At 37.6% G+C, this 14,498-nt stretch overlaps 2 long non-coding RNA genes across 5 annotated transcripts; both read right to left on the bottom strand.

Annotated features, from left to right (window-relative positions):
- Positions 1-1,046: 1,046 nt before the first annotated feature.
- On the bottom strand, positions 1,047-7,523 carry LOC131319496 (uncharacterized). Of its 4 annotated transcripts, XR_009197978.1 has the most exons (6): positions 6,351-7,522; positions 5,931-6,137; positions 4,383-4,478; positions 3,824-4,285; positions 3,392-3,732; positions 1,047-1,403 (listed from the first exon to the last, which is right to left on the bottom strand). It is a non-coding gene; the product is annotated as an uncharacterized LOC131319496 (long non-coding RNA). The 4 variants fall into 4 exon arrangements; XR_009197976.1 differs by having other exon boundaries at positions 3,824-4,478; positions 6,351-7,521; XR_009197977.1 differs by lacking the exon at positions 1,047-1,403 and adding an exon at positions 1,410-3,294 and having other exon boundaries at positions 3,340-3,732; positions 3,824-4,478; positions 6,351-7,523.
- A 3,197-nt stretch (positions 7,524-10,720) lies between these two features.
- Positions 10,721-12,103, bottom strand: LOC131319495 (uncharacterized). Its single transcript, XR_009197974.1, has 3 exons — positions 12,007-12,103; positions 11,839-11,918; positions 10,721-11,193 (listed from the first exon to the last, which is right to left on the bottom strand). It is a non-coding gene; the product is annotated as an uncharacterized LOC131319495 (long non-coding RNA).
- Between the last annotated feature and the right edge of the window lie 2,395 nt (positions 12,104-14,498).

Raw genomic sequence — 14,498 nt, 5'->3', positions numbered from 1 at the left:
GACTTAACTTGTTCATCAATGTTCATGTATATGCATGTGACATAGATTCAAACACACAACCAAATTTGATGGGATACACAACTCTTGCCATTATTTACGCGATTGAGCATAATTAAAGCATTTAGCAAGCAAAATCACTGCTAACAAGGGAGGATTGCAAGTAAGAGCAAAAATTTTAAAATTTTAACGAAAACAAAAAGAGATAAGTCTCAACACACACACACACACACACATATATCCCTCCCCCCAACTTAAACGATACTATATCCTAGTAGTATGAAAAACAACAGCATTGAGAGGAAAGAACAAAAGATTATACCTTCGAGGGAATGTCAACCCCCATATACCTCAACCAAGTTGGAGGCTTTATGTCATTGCCTCCGTTCAATCTGGAGGTGTGTTGTGCTTCCACTACAAGAAAAATCGCTTTTTATAGTGTTTGAAAAACGCTATTAAATGATATAGACAGCGTTTTTCCGAACGCTGTATTAGCCGATGTTGTTAAAAGTCTTGGACATAAGACAACATTTTTAAAACGCTATAGAATGTTGACTTTATAGAGCGTTTTAAAAACGCTATTGAACGTCAAATTTATACAGCGTTTCAAAAATGCTATTGAATGTAAAGTTTGTGCAGCATTTTAAGAACACTATAGAATGTAAAGTATCTATAGCGTTTTTAGAACGCTACAGAATGTAAAATTTCTACAGCATGTTAAGAACGCTATAGAATGTAAATTTTTTATAACATTTTAAGAACGCTATAGATTGAAAATTTCCCATTGCAATTGGAAAGGTTTCCATAGCGTTTGAGGAACGCTATAAATTGAAAGTTTTCTATTATTCACCATAAATTTTCAGCTGCTGTCCATTGTAAATTTTTTACAGCATATTCAACCTGCTATTCCAACTGATTTTTAGCAGATTTCTTTACTTTATACAACCTACAATCCAACCTGAATAGCATTCCGCATAGCAAGTTCATACAATGCTTAAAAAGCGGCTCCAATGAATTCCTTGGCAATTTATTTTCACAATATTGCACACAAAACCAACAAAATGTCTCCAAACATCAAAGCGATTACCATTACATAAAAGAAATTCCATATAAATGTCCTTCCAACATTTCTATCCCAAAAGTGGAGTACAAGCCTTGTCACCAAATATCAACAAAAAGGCCTTCCAAAACATCTATGTATCCCAAAAGTGGAGTTCAAACCTTTGCACCAAAATATCAACAAAAAAGCTTGAACCAAAACGGCCCTTCCAAAATCTATCCATCCCATATGTGTTAACAAAAAGGCTTCAATCAACCAAGCGATCATGACAACCAACACACTAGCAAGATCATATCTATATCTTCAGCAAAAAGTCACAACATCACTTCTTTATCAACCCATAAACCTACATATGGTAGAAGCAAACATTTCAATTTGATGAAGTCATAACACAACAAAAGAAATTGATCAAATGTATTATAATGGACACAGTTCATTAACAAAAATTGCTCCAAACACAGTAGTTTGACATATGTAGCACCCAATGCAACAATAATCTGTAATTTTTATTTAAAAGAAATTAAAAGTCAAGTCAAGTCTAAGTCCTAATACCTTGAAGGGAAGCCAGATCACATAACGAATTGAAATCAAAATTTTTTTTCTGACTTTTTTGTATCCATTCTACTGCTTTGCACCTTGTTCAAGCTAAATCAAAGCTTTTGTTCATGCAATATTCAATCCCGCCGTGGTAATTTCTAACTCGCGGCCCTTTTTAACAATAGTTGCCCCAGCACTAGGCTTCTTTCTATCATCCCTAATTAAAGACTTCAACCCACCTATTGCTGCCACAACTTTTGTGACTGGCATCAATTGTTGCATAATTATTTATTCCATAAAGAAAACTTCAGATTTTACGGAGTACTAAATAAAATGGAAAGGAAGAGAAAAACAAGTATTCATCGCTTCACCATGATCAGCATAGATTTCAAGAGAAGAAAGACAATGGCATTTTTCTTGAATTGGGGCTGAATCTAAGTTTTATTCTGATTGAGAAGACCTGTGGAAAAAGGGTGAGATGGAGAAGTCACGGAGTCGTGGGGTTTTAATCTGATTTCTTTATACTAAACATTTCAATTAGAAAGAGCATCTTCTTTCAGATTATTTGAAGGTGAGCTCGGATACTCTCCGTACGTGTCCGTGTCCCGTATCCGTATCCGTACTTCTTAGCTCGGACTAAGAGAGGTGGTGGTGGGTATAACAAAATCAAAGCATTTGGCATATGGGGACATCCCAACTGAGTCTACACATTCTAAGGGACTGTCATATAGTAAGGCCAGTGTGGGAGCAACTCATCCCTCACAACCTTCAACAGCATTTCTTTTGCCTTAACCTCGGAATATGCTTAGTTCCAGCTGTTGAATTATGGTCCCTGTATCATGGCTTGATGATAGCATGGATGGAAAGCCATAGGAAGGTGGCTGTCACAGTGGACTTTTCTGCGGTGGTTTCGCGGGAGCATGATTCTAACAACCATCACACTATTTGCAGACATCTTCGGCTCACGTCTACGAACCTTCTCCCACGCAGTTAGCTTGGACTATCTCAAATGCCTAGAACGCATTAGGTGTTGGACTGTTCTCGACATCTATCTAAGGAATTGCTGGAGATCGGAGGACTGTCAGATAGCTATAATCAAAGACATTCTTAGATGTCCTTAGCTTCTATTACCCTCAAGAAAGAAGCCGGAAGTTGGTAGAATCTATCCTGTTTTGCTCTAAAATGAAAGGCAAGTAATCCTCGGGTTTAAGCATTCTTGAAAGTCCCATGGCGCTATCCTATATCCAAGAACCAACAACAGCAAACTCATCTAGGCTTTTCTTTCCTATATCCCTATTGATAAGACGATCAAACAATCATGAAAAGACAATCTGACAACATAAAAGTGTCTGCAGCAACATTGTCTTCTAGTTCTTGGACTCCAAGGAAGATTCTAAGTGTTAGACATTTAGTCCAACCTTTGATTCAATACCATATTGGTAACGGGCTGTCCACATAGATAGAGAAAAACAACATATTCTTCTTTTTAAAAAGCATGCATTACTTTGATCAAACACCTTCATACTCGATGTTCCTTTTAAAGCTATTAACTGTTTTCTCCTAAAAATGACCTTATCTTCAAGTTTCTGCATTCTCATAATGTTATGCCTACTAATGTCCTCCCAAACAGTTAACTGATGTTTCCTAGCCAAAAATGGACAACACTAAAACTAGGTATGCACAAATTCTGGTATAGCAATCTACCTTCCAACATGGAGATCATTAACACGGGCAATCAGACATACATTTATCATCCGAGAGAATACTTCGATATGGAGGAGAGTAAAAGTACAATACCCTGAGGAAGAAGAGTCCAGAATAAGAAAGTCAGCAGGCCATGCGATGGTACTTCCCACAGCATCTACGATATAGGTCATATCACTTGGAGTCCTCCACAGAAACTCTTCAGGTTTCTTTGCTACATCCACCCAAACTTTCATTGCATTAGGTCCAATTGGAACACAATGAGCACTGGAATGTGGATCACTTGAAGCCCAACGCCCCTCTGCAACTACGTCTCACGTCCCCATCCAATCTAGCAACTTGCACTTGGTAATGTCACTCTGTGGATGACATTTTACCGAGGGAGAAACAAGGGGTGTAATTGGTGTTGTTTTAGTTGTTGCCGGATTCTGAACCTAGAAAGTTCAACAATGGGGAGCAAATAAAATGCCATTACTCAAACTAGTCTGAAATGACCACCAACGAAGAAAATGATAACTGACTTACTTGGCTTTTCTTTAACTCATCAACTGTATTTCGCATATCCGACATTTGAAACTTCATCTGTGCATTTTCTTCACGTAATTCAGCAAATTGACCATTCATTTGGATAATATAGTTAATCTTGTTTGTGTGACTCCTTTTCCAAATGTTCTTACACGGCTATTCCTCTCGGCACCAAGCACTTTAGAAGCAGCATCTTCTTTCAGATTAGTTGAATTCTATCATTCCGTTCAATTTTTCCCATATCTTCTTAAAAATGGCATAGTAAAAAAACAATGCAAATGACTAATGAGACATTGAGACTGTTAAACATATATAACAAATAAAACACACAAATAAAGAATGAGCCATGGCCTTTACAATCTTTTGTGCAACATTTTTGTTCTTGGGTTTTCCATTCTTGTCTCTATGTCCATCGGCCCAAACAACGGCTCTACTTATGGAGGCCACATTTCTTTTCGCTTTCTAGAGTAAAAACAAATATTTGATTAGAATTCAATTGAAGTTATAGTTTATAATATGAAGTCCAATGATCTTTGATAATGAACAAAAGAGGTATTACCAGCTCAGTAGTCAACCGTGCATATCCCTTACAACTCATAGTATGTTGCAGCTTCAACTGTTTCTCTCTCATAGCCTTAAAGTTCTTGCATTTCACCTAAAGTCCAAGAATAAACTAAAATCAAGCCCTAAATGCTGCAGAGAAAGGGTAGTAGCAACTCCTAAATATAGGAGAGAAAAAGAAGTAGAATGGAGGCCCAATGACTGTTCCTCCCTGTGAGAGCAGCAGCAAATCCCAAATGTGTGTGAGAGCTGTAGAATTGATCTAAAGAGCATAGACAAGATTCATTCTTTCCAGTAATTATCAAAACCATTGCACATTGCAACCAAACTGTAAAGAGTATCGCCGATAAGAAAAAAAAAATCTATAAAGAAAGTGTCTTTTAGCCCTTGTTAGAAAATCCTGCAGGCTGGGTTTTTGGTATCAAACCTTAACCCCTATATCTGCTCAAACCACCCTTAGTCACGGACACCTAGTATAGTTGTAGGTTGTCCTATGAACTGGTAACATCAAGAATGGAGTAAGGATTGAATTTGCTATATTAACCAAACAGTGTCAGGAAAGCAACTTCTTGTGCAATTAATCTTCTACAGATTAAACATTCTCAATCTTAAAAAGGAGTCCCAGATTCTAAAAGTAACAAAAAGGATGAAGGAAAAAATTACTATATTTTCCCATAGAGTCCACAAACAAGGGCTTGAGTATTCTTTATTTGAAGGATGTAACGACAACATGACAAATAAGACATAGTCTACCAATAAGCATGAAAAAACTACCCATTTGTTAGGACTTTGACTAGTATCAGATTGTGACATGTTTCTGAACAGTTCTACTGTTGTTCTGTTATTGATTCTGTTATTGTTTTATGGCTACACACTATTGTTTTCCTCAGATGCTGATGTTGTTCTGTTGTGTGCAGCAGTTGTAATGTTTTGTTTTATGCACACTGTTGTTCTGCTTTCCTACGGCAGTCCAGTAGTACTGCTTTCTACTGTTGTTTTCTGCTGCTCAGTCCAGCAGCTGAACAGTTCTGTTACTGCTTTTGTGTGCTACACAAAGTATCTAGTGATCCCTCTTGATAGCTATGTGTTGCTGCTATTGTGTGATCCACTGCTATTGTGTGATACACTGCTATTCTGCTAATTCCTATCGATAGCTGAGTTCTTCTGAGTGTAGTTCAATGTGTATGCTAGTTCTAGCTTTATGTAAATGAACTAAAGCCGTGGCATAATTGCTGGTGGTTCCTCTCGGCAGTTTTGTCCAGTCATGGCTGTTACTACCAGTTAGTTCCATGTCTCTTTTGTAAAGCTTAGGAAGCCTAGGATACAATTGGCATCCCTAACCGGAATGTCCAAGCACAGGCCATGACATTCATTAAGGCATTGTTAATATAATTTTAACTACAACCATTTTAGTAGTTCATCTAAACAAAGTAGATACAAGATATTTTGTACGCTGAAACTAGCAAGATCATCTCAACAAAACAAGAGTTCATTCCAGCAACATTTTCAGGAACAAAGTGGAGTGGGATGAACAGGGTGCACATACCTTGAATTCTTTACTAGTCTTTTCCTTCACAAAATCCTTCCAATCATGCAGCGATTTGACATTATCAGGCTATAGCTTTAGCCTTTCTTCCTCATTTGAAGCATTTCTGTTTTTTTTTACTAATATCGACTTTGAGGCTCTCTAATCTTCATTCATTCTCTGGAAAACCATTTGTCTATGCCATTCTTCATGAAGATTGAATCTTACCTAAAATTTGAATGTAACGTGCATGATATTCTATAATTTTTACTTCCACAAGAGTAACTTGGGGAAAAAAAAGAGTTGAAGTCATGAGATTCTATCATGTAACTCTATGCTTTTCTTCATGAAGATTGGATTAGTCAAGATATGAAAAAAGAGAGTTGAAATTCTATTATCGTGTAACTAAAAGCATTATAATAGTTGGGCACTATGACATACCAAAATGGATTGCCATAGGATTTCTGCCATTCCCGAAGGAAGCTTTCGCCAATCCGAAAGTGTATATGGTACAATCTCTCGAACTAGAGGTCCCAAGAAAGAAGACAACTTGACCGATCCCTCACCTTAACCTTTCATAGCCTGTCAACATTTTGGACAAGTGCCTCGGCTAGATATACATGTTACTGAATAATAAAAGAAACAAGTTAACAGAAAAAAAAACAAACCATGATGAAACCAAGTTGTGTATGTAGGATCCATTCTATTTATGACCAAGTGTTCATAAATATCATCAACACAATGGTGACTCATATTCCGACAATGTTTGCAAGGGCATAGAATCTTTCCTAAATATCCTGTGTTTTGATTAGCCATCTCCACAAAGTTCAATGCTGCGTTCATATACTCGTCAGTGCATCTACAAATGTACAAGCTAAGTGTGTTAAATATTTTAAGAATATGTAACTAGTTTATCTATAGTTGTCTAAAAAAGTTTTTCTATTACCTATTCAAATGCACCCAATCTTTGTTCACCATCTTAACAACACCAAGCTTGTTTCCGAATATCATACAATCGTACATGTAATACATAGGGTAAGTCCACTCGTCTTGGAACAATAACTGCAAAGCATGCCAACAAAAATCCTAGGAAAAAGCAGTAGACTTATACACCATAGGAAAAAGCAGCAAGATACACCATCTTGACATGAAAAACAGTTGCCATAACAGAAAATTAGCAGCAAAACAGCAACAGCAACAACCGTAGGAAAACAGCAGCAGCAACAACAAAACAGCAGCAGCAATTACACTGCTCTATGATGCTCTATGATATGGCAGACACAGCAACAGAAACATAGCAGCAATAGCAGACACAGTAGCAGCAGAAACACAACAGCATATATACAAAACAATGCAGCTTACAGATTCTTCACAGCAGCAAACAATATGGTTTAGCAGCAGAAAAAAACATGACTCTTGTTGAAAATACAATCAAAACTGAAGTGGTTTGTAGTAGGAACTAAGGCACTCCAAGCCACACCTTTAGGACACGCCCATAAGAAAATGCAGCATACCAAAATAGCAAGATACATCTTCATGAACAAATGAATACAGAATAACCAAATCTGCAGCGGCGACCTGAAGTATGTTTATGAGGTAAGAGAGCCAAGAAGCAAGGGACAACCCCCTCAGATTCAAAAAATCCGGCAAGTATATTGTTAGGCTATGTTATGTTGATCATTTTCAGAGCGATGAATTGGAGAACGTAGGTTGGGGCTGTGATTGGTGTAACATCCGGTGCTCAGTTCGCACTTGCTTATGCAAAGGCTGGACGCGAAGGAGGTTTTGTTTGGGAACTGCACTTGGACCTACAGACTTCAGAAACTAGTACAAATTATCCCTTCTAAATTTATACTACGCACCCGACTAACTTCATTTGTGATTCCTAGTTTTAACCCAACAATCATGCAAACCTTTTAAAACATGAAAACTCATGGGGGACTATGTTAAAATGAATAATAGATACCTCAATAAGTTCCTGACTCCATTCACGATAGTTGACTTGAAGTTATGTTTAATAGTTGCCCCAACCGGTGGTGTAAATTACTGACTTAGAGCCAATTACAAATAATTATATAACCAAGTTGTTACCAATTGCAAATCCTATCCTCTTTTTCCTCATCTTTTCTTAGTTTTTTCAATTCCACAACCATCACTAAAAGTAGTGGAAGCTAGGCGTGGAAACTTAGATAGGTAGCAACATTAACAAGTTATTGCCTAATTTCCCACAAGACGGTTTCAAACATATTTATATTCTAAAACCTATCAACTTCACAAGTAGCCACGCAGGTCTTGTTTTTCTACAAAGACCACTCATACCTTCTAGTTATAACAAGACCAATTATGCAGTCCTTTGAAACAAAACCAACAAGCAATCAGTTAATTAACTTCAGACAAACACACACTACATAAACTCCTGTGGACTTCTGAAGTTGCACTATTGTAGAAAACACACATTACATAAACACACACTCCAACCTATCCACTCTTGGGCACTATGTAAAGATAAGGTAGGCAACTAAGGCATGTACGAAAAATCAAATACTCAACCAATCCTGGCAAAAATCAAATCACACCTGTTGAGCACTCTTTGAACTTGATGTTTACTTCTACCAGTGCAGTATTCTTCTATGACTGCAGAATCAAGAAGCAAAAGAACGATGAAGGTCAGGATATTAATAGGGAAACATATATTAATAAGGAAATAGAGGTAAATCCATGCACTGAAAATAATACACCAATATTTATAGATCGGCATCAATAAGCATGTTACATTCACTCAAATAAATAATTTAGAGACACTAAAAACCGACATTAAAACACAAATAGTGGACCACTTCAAAGATTTTCTTTATAGTTGTTTCACAAAAGGTAGGGTAGGAGCCCACATAGTGAGCTTCGGGGTGCGGGTGTTTTGTGAGGATCTGGAGGTGAAATTCGATGATCCGATGGGTCCTGGAAGAGATTGAAATATTTTGAGGTCGGCGCCCTAAATTTAGAGAGGGAAATCGCAGAGGGAAAAAGGGGATAAGAGATGTGCGCACCAAAAATTGGTAGAACGCTGTGGTTGAATAAATGAAAACGCTATGGTTTTCTTTCCACTTTTGTCCGCGTCTCAATAGCACGAATGACTCCTCTACAATAGCATTTTAAAAAAAATGCTATCAATTTATGCTATGAAAAGTGGTATTTGTTGTAGTGAAGTTAACAGAGAGGGAACCATCAAGATCCACTATGCATAAGGAAAATACAAAACAAAATCAGACACATAGAAACTAAAGACTCTTGTGGAAGCATTCATGTACTCCTAGGGCTTTTGTATGCAGATGGAAAGTTACGAACATGGGTTAGGAGTAATGCAGGCGTTGTACGTGTATATGGGTAGGTTCAACTACACCCTGTGCAATCCAGTCATTTGTACATAGTGAGGAGTAAAGTGGATATAGAGCAAAGCGAGATGAAATATGATATGTATGAGTCAAGTGAGCCAATATTTATCATAAGTGTCTATAGAAATTACAAATAATGATTTATCACGATCCTCATTTCTCTCCCTACGTGTGTAAGTGTATTTGGCCTACCACAAATTTACAACATTATCAAGAAAAGAGGCTTCCATAGAACTTCAAGGCCCTTTAGAAGATTCGCTTTAATACTAAGGGCTTGCCACTTCAATGAGTCCACTCTTTTCGTCATAAAAGAATATTAAGTCCAGTCCCAAATCAATAACATATGGAAAAAAAACATCATCAGTACAAGATGAATCTGTTATATTCATCATCTAAGATCAGACAACACAACATCTTCTAGCATCCATTGATGCCTAAGAATGTCTATCAAAAACAAAATGCAAATTTCGCTCAGCAGGCCCAAAAGAAAATATATGCCGCAAAGTGGGAGTTCTTCTTTAGTGCTGACCCCTGCTATCTCCGGACTCTATCACCCAACCATCTATACCACTATTAAAGTAAAGCCCAAGCCTTGTATTTCGGCAAGAATCAATATTCTAGGACATCTAACATATGATTAGATATCCTTACAGGCAGGTTAAGGTAAAGAATGCAAATCTAAAGTAAAGAATGCAATTGATTTAAGCTCCTAAGTTAATCAGATCACTGCCATCCTACAGTCATCTTGCTATTGATTTAAGCTCCACGTCTACACATTCTGCAAGATCTTTAGTGGGAGATCATCCAAACAACTGTCTAGAGGTTTTAGGCCTCTATAGGACTATGACCTTACCCATAGGTGTGACACTTTTGAAATAGACATAACTAGCTTGACTCTTCTTCACTCCTTTTTTCTTATTACCTTTATGCTTTTGTAAAGCCTGGTAACTCCAGAATTAAGTCTGATTCCCAACCCAAAAAAATTGCATTATAGCCCCCAAGCTTCTTCTTTCTACAATTGAACTCTACAACACAAGGGCAACAAAACCAGCCTATGTCAATGTTGTCGGGTACTCATCAGACCCTGGAAAATCCTACACTTCAACCGTTCTTGCCTAACTATTGCTCCAGCCTCCAAACCAAGCCGTTTTAACCACTTATAAAGCCAACACCTATATGTTGTTTTACCTATCCTTTTTCCCGTTCAATTGTGTTCTCTATGATTCAACCTTATGCTAGTAGGGAGAGAGAAGTCCAATTTATCCTAACCCAAATTCTAAACAAATTGCACAAAAAGGAAATATAACAGAAACAATAGAAATCAGATAGCTTTTGTTCCAGGAAGTTCTGGTCTCTTGTAAGCATATGTGCTCCAGTTAACAAAACATGATTTATCTGTCACTTTGTTTCGTTTTGTCCAACTTTCTTTTTCTTTAGGACTCAACTTGGTGAATGCCAGAACAAAGAATGCAATTCTGTACAAGGCTCCTACCTATAAAGAGGATGAGAGACCTAGTAGGTAGGAAAGGTTAGTCCTACTTTTTCTTCATATGGAGACGCTGAACCAACCCCCAAACTTGTATAGGCTAATTTCTGAAGTTTTAATCTGTTAACAAGTGCAACCAATATGTTCAATCTAACACATTCAAGAGAACAAGATACACTACCACTTCCGGATATCAAATTTTGAGACAAATAGCGAGTAGTTTGGAATGAATAAGGCCCAAATGTCTTTTCCGAATGAAGACCGATACCGTGAAAAAGTAAAGCCCAAGCCTTATATTTGGGCCAAAATGAAACGCAAAAATCAATTCAAACCTGGTGAGAACTTTCCAAATGGATTGTTCACTTCTACCGGTGCAATATTTCTGAATATGGCTTTGATTCTTCTCCGACTGCAGATTGAAACGGCAGCACAATGTTTAAGGTTAGGAGATTAGTAAGGAAACCTAAGTTAATGGATACACTCACAAAAACAAACCAAATATACACTGACATCGATGAGTATATAATATTAACTCAAATGATTTGGGACACCGGAACCCAGACATTAAAACACTAACAATGGACCACTCTTTTTTTTTTATTAGAACAATGGACCACTTCAAACTATATCTTTATAGTTGTTTCATCAAACCTAGAGTAGATCACATTATTTAAACTAAAATTTGGTATATTCTCTGCAAACTACGTATATAAAATGGATATTTAAACTAAGTAGAACTTTTAAAGCACATAGACAAAAAAAAGCCCTAATTTCCAATAAACAATGCAGATCACAAACCCCAAAAATCAAATCTTCAAAATGCTCAATCGTACATATATGTTGTCAAATATTCAAAATTTTCGTTTTCGAAGTGGCTAGGGTTGTGCATGTCGAAAGCTTCTCACTCTCAAACTTGTTGGTGTTTTTTCTTCCTTTTCTTTCCATAAAACGTGAACCTGGTTCAATCTGCTGTTTGATGGAGAGAGAGAGAGAGAGAGAGAGAGAGAGAGAGAGAGAGAGAGAGAGAGAGAGAGAGAGAGAGAGAATAACAAACCTGCTGCTCACGAGTGAAACCCTAGAATACCCAAAATCGATTCATTCGCTATCCACAGCAGCTCGCACAGCTTGAGATCCCTAGAACCAGTCGCACAAAACTATAAACAGATTTGGCGCCTATGATTTTCGTGGAACAATTGTAATAAGCAATTGGGTTTTCTCTTACCTGAGTACGCAGATGAGAAGGGAAATGGGGAGAATGATTTTACGCAACTTTTTTCCCCAGATGAGAAGGGAAAATTAGAAATATTTGGTCATATATCGCGTGAAAAGTGTTAGCGCCTTTTTTTTCGCATTCTGGAACGCTATGGAACGGAGAAGTCTGAGAAGAGAACGCTATAGATGAGGGGGGTTTTAATGAAACACTATTGAAGTTAAAAGCAAGGAACGGAAGCCCACCTACTATAGCGTGGCCGGGAAAACGCTGTAAACAAATGCTATAATTGGCCTTATTTGTTGTAGTGTTCCAAGGCTTCACTCCTTCGGTTCATCATGACGGAACTACCATTTAGTCACACAGGGCCATGGTCAAGGCTTTATCGGACTAACAACCGCGACACGTAATCTCACCCATACTTAGGGCTCCTGAATGCCTCATTCACCTTAACGTTAGACCCAAACCACCAAGGCTGGTGTGGTAGCATGTTAACCCTGCAGAACTTTTAAGGGCGAAGAACCTACTAACAGGCAAATGACATTAGGACTGCTTGGCTTGTGTTATCCGGGCCCAAAAATTGACAAGTATTTAAATTCACCGAATCATCACGTGATTGAACGGGTACTACTTTTCTCCCCTTATCCAACTCATAGTGTCATAGAACAAGTCATGCAACAACTTTGAGCTAAAGACGGGTGGCTATACCGGACCATGAAAATAGAAAAAGAAAAGAGAGAGAGCGAAAGAAAGAGTTTATGTACGTTTAGCCAAAAGCAGGCTCTAAATATTTATCATGGCAATGAGAGCTAATAAAATGAACATAGCACTGCACTCCACACTCTGCTTCAAAAATTGAATCCAACTATGCCACAAAAATAAATACTTTGAGTAAAGCAAGTGCCGAAGTCCTTTGAGAAATTTAATTTCAACCAAGTGCACATTCCACAATAGATTGATTTTCAAAGAGTTGACAAAATCCACAATATAAGAATGGTAAATCAAATCAAATTCATCAAAACCAACAAAATCAATCAATTTGACTTTTAAAAACTCTTGCGAAAGTGGAGACTCAGTAGGAGGTGTGACACCATCTAGAGCCGAGACGATTTGATTGTTCAGTGCAACTATTGGCAATGACTTCTCAAAAGGCATATAGCTTTCACTAACAACAAACGGTTCTATTTGCACATTTTCCCTCACATCAAAATTTGTATCCTCAAGGGTAGGAGACCCATTCTTGGTCTCGTATGTGTTGTCTTGCTCTTCTAATAAAGAGTACAAATAATCTATCTCTGCATTCATCTCTTCAGTAGTGAGTAGTTTCTCTCCTGGATCATCACACAGAAAGAGATCCACGGGGAGATAACACTAGACAACAGGTTCATCATTAGGCTCATCACTCCATTTAGATTCTGCAGACCTTTCATAAGCTAAACTAACATCTTCAACAAAGATATGTGGCTCATTTTCCTCTTCTATGACATTTGAGTTGGACTTTTGACAATGTTGAGCATAAACCCGAGATTGTAAAATTGCGGCCAAATGATCAAAGAAATCTAAGACTTGAGCGGGTTCCTTTTCAAAAAGTTTGCCATCACACATCATGTCTAAGAATCGTTGACTCTTTTGAGAAAGTCCATCATAAAAATAGTTAGCAATTTGAAAATTATCATAGCCATGATGCGGGACCGCATTGAGCAAGTCCTTGTATCATCCCCAACATGCATAAAATGACTCATTCACTCTTTCAGCAAAAGTTTGAATTTGGTTCTTCAGATCAAACCAATTGGTAATCGTCATACGACTTTTAAAAACATTGGCATCATGAGTGGCTATGTAATGGGGTGTGAAAGTTTGATTGGGACAAAGGTAATCTCACAAAGTCTTGTGGGGTGTTTCCCAATTTACCACCACCATTCTATCAGATAGATAAGACATAAAGTAAACAGGCTAGAGGGGCTATGCTGCCACCTCTCTCAAAATAGTTTCGTGCGGTTATGTCACCGCCATGTTATATAGATAAAAAGCAGTAAAGAGGCAATTGATGCTCAATCTAGCTTCGTTACACCTCAAGTCGAATTGGTGGCTCAGTTAGAGGTTTTCGCTAAGTTGAGTTCAAATACACAAAGAAAAATAAATTGAGTACTTACAGTGGTTTGTCGACCTCCAAATAAGCTATATTAAGAATTCCCTGGCAACGGTGCCAAAAATGCTAATTACCAAAACCTGGCCTTCAAATATAAGGTTGGAAAATTCAAAGCGTAGGGCTAGATCGTCAGTAGTATAATCAACCAGTAAGACCGGGATCGTACCACAGGGAATTAGAGATAATTTAATCGAATTGTAGGTTTTATGTGGTGGGATTCGACGTTTAAGACGGCCAAATTGGTTTTGCTTGAAATGGTGGAAATGCGAAGTAAAAAGACTAGAAAAATGGTTTGTACTTAGTTATAACAAACGGCAAGGTCTAGGGGATTAAACCGCCCGCTGACTTAGCATAT

This window comes from Rhododendron vialii, chromosome 3a, assembly GCF_030253575.1.
Source record: "Rhododendron vialii isolate Sample 1 chromosome 3a, ASM3025357v1".
Classification (NCBI taxonomy): Eukaryota; Viridiplantae; Streptophyta; class Magnoliopsida; order Ericales; family Ericaceae; genus Rhododendron; species Rhododendron vialii.
The sequence above is the reverse complement of the archived record's forward strand: the minus strand, read 5'-3'. Positions and strand labels throughout refer to the sequence as shown.